The 2,510-nt window shown below is 40.3% G+C and overlaps 1 non-coding gene across 1 annotated transcript; it reads left to right on the forward strand.

The window, feature by feature from the left end:
- Positions 1–1,471: 1,471 nt before the first annotated feature.
- TRNASTOP-UCA (transfer RNA opal suppressor (anticodon UCA)) lies at positions 1,472–1,558 on the forward strand. Its single transcript has one exon. It is a non-coding gene; the product is annotated as a tRNA-Sec (tRNA).
- The last annotated feature ends 952 nt before the right edge of the window (positions 1,559–2,510 follow it).

The following is a 2,510-nucleotide window of genomic DNA, read 5'->3' on the forward strand; positions in this document are numbered from 1 at the left end:
TAATAATAATAATAATAATAATAATAATCTTTTTTCCTTTTTTAATCCGTTTACCGTCCAGGGTTGATTTTTCCCTCGGACTCAGCGAGGGATCCAACCTCTACTGCCGCAAGGGCAGTGTCCTGGATTGTGAGACATTTGGTTGGGGATACAACTGGGAAGAGAACTAGTACCTCGCCCAGGCGGCCTCACCTGCTGTGTTGAACAGGTTCCTTGTGGAGGATGGAAAGATTTGAAGGTATAGGCAAAGAAGAGGGAAGGAAGCTGCCGTGACCTTAATTTAGGTACCATCCCGGCATTTGCCTGGAGGAGAAGTGGGAAACCACGGAAAACCATTTCCGGGATGGCTGAGGTGGGAATCGAACCCACCTCTACTCAGTTGACCACCCGGGGCTGAGTGGGCCCCGTTCCAGTCCTCGTACCAATTTTGAAATTTCGTGGTTGAGCCGGGAATCGAATCCGCGCTTCCGAAGGTTGCAGTTAATCACACTAGCCACCACACTATAGAGGCGGACAATAATAATAATAATAATAATAATAATAATAATAATAATAATAATAATAATAATAATAATAATATTTTCACGTCCCACGAACTACTTTTGACGGTTTTCGTAGACGCCGAGGTGTCGGAATTTTGTCCCGTAGGAGTTATTTTACGTGCCGGTAAATCTACCGACACGAGGCTGACGTATTTGAGCACCTTCAAATACCACCGGTCTGAACCAGGATCGAACCTGCCAAGTTCGGATCAGAAGGCCAGCGCCTCAACCGTCTGAATACAACAGTTCGTGAAGGTAATAGTAAACATGGAGGGAAGTTCAGAAAATCAGCACTCGGGAGGAAATTTGAACCAATCAAAGAAGTTGCTGGTAAGCGAACCGGAGTTCAACAAATCAGAAGCTATTATTATTATTATTATTATTATTATTATTATTATTATTATTATTATTATTATTAGGGTCTATTATTATTATTATTATTATTATTTTTATTATTATTATTATTATTATTATTATTACAGCTCGACGTTACCATAGCTAAATATGTATCGATAAATAAAAAATATAATTTTTCATACAAAATACAGGATAGGAAATAATTGACTTTTTGAGGGAAATGATATAAGATGTCTACATTAATTTTCCAGGGTAGAAGTTTTAGACTGGTCGGCGTCATGCAAGGTGAAGAAAGACTGCGTTCTAACAACGGCTGCCTTGTATGAGAACGACCTTGCCGCTTACAGTCTTCCTGCACCATATAAATACGTTGAATAACAGAATTTAAAGAATCGAAATTCACAACATGAATCTGCGTTTGGTGTAAAAAATAACAATGCATCGAAAATTACTCAAATTAAGTGTATTAGGTTTAAATTAATAACAGAATCTCAGTTTAAATCTTAACACTCGTAAACGGTTTAAGTAGCGATCCCAGGATATATATACACAAGGCGACCAAGCTACCTAATGCCCAGCTGAACTTCGGTGGTCCGGGGTGCAGGCTTCAAACCTGTAGCTGGCTAGCGCCAGAGTGGTTCGATTCCACCTGTTGGGCGTAGATACAGGAGAATGTAAATGTAACTTCGCTGTGGAAACTGACTTCATTTTAATCGTATAAATGAGCTACTGTCAAATTGTCTCCGGTGAGATTTGGTGCGCAGTGTTATCTAAAGGACAGAGGGGATGGATATAATATGTGTGTGTGTTCTTAGTATGTCAATGAATGTGTCGCTCGTGGAATCGGTTGGCGTGTGTGTCGGTGGGCTTCACAGACTTACATAATAGAACCACCTCAGTTGCACCGAGGCTATTTTGACAGATAATGCTTGAACTGTTGCGTAACCAACCAGTAGTGGGACTGAGGAACATTACATTATCCGTGAATGCTTGGCTAAAGGTCCGTTCTACGAAAAGGTAGAAGGGAAAAGAGACTAAAGGATGAGGGGGATAGAGCTGTGATTCGATTCCATCCTGAAGGAATTTATGGGTTTATCTGCTGATAGCTTTTTTTTATTATCAGATTGTAAAACAGTAGTGGCCTTGTCCGGGCTGCGACTGTAGCGTGCAGACCTAAGCCCATGTGGTCGGGTTGGAAGGTGTTCAAATTCGCCAGTTTCATGTCGGCAGATTTCCCGGCATCTAAACGAACTCATGCGAGATAATGTTGGTCCTTCAATATTTACGAAAACCATAAAATAGTAGTTAGTGGGATTTAAAACAAATAGCATTATTAACAGCTTTCGGTAAAATGTGATAAGGTATTTATTTTAAACGAATCGCTCATAATCGTGATATCTATACCACATCTACATAGTTAGCAGATATTGTGTGTGACGAAATGTTCATTCATGAGGTGGCATGTTTCGCGGGCACAGATAGTAAGTACTGTATGTGCAAATGGCTGTTACCAGGATAGGTCGTGAGTTTTAGTGTGCATCATGTCTTCTGATGTACTGTATATGCCGAACGGATATTGCATTTTCAGGTTGTTGATCAGATGAGAAATCA

This window comes from Anabrus simplex, chromosome 6 (assembly GCF_040414725.1).
Source record: "Anabrus simplex isolate iqAnaSimp1 chromosome 6, ASM4041472v1, whole genome shotgun sequence".
Lineage (NCBI taxonomy): Eukaryota > Metazoa > Arthropoda > Insecta > Orthoptera > Tettigoniidae > Anabrus > Anabrus simplex.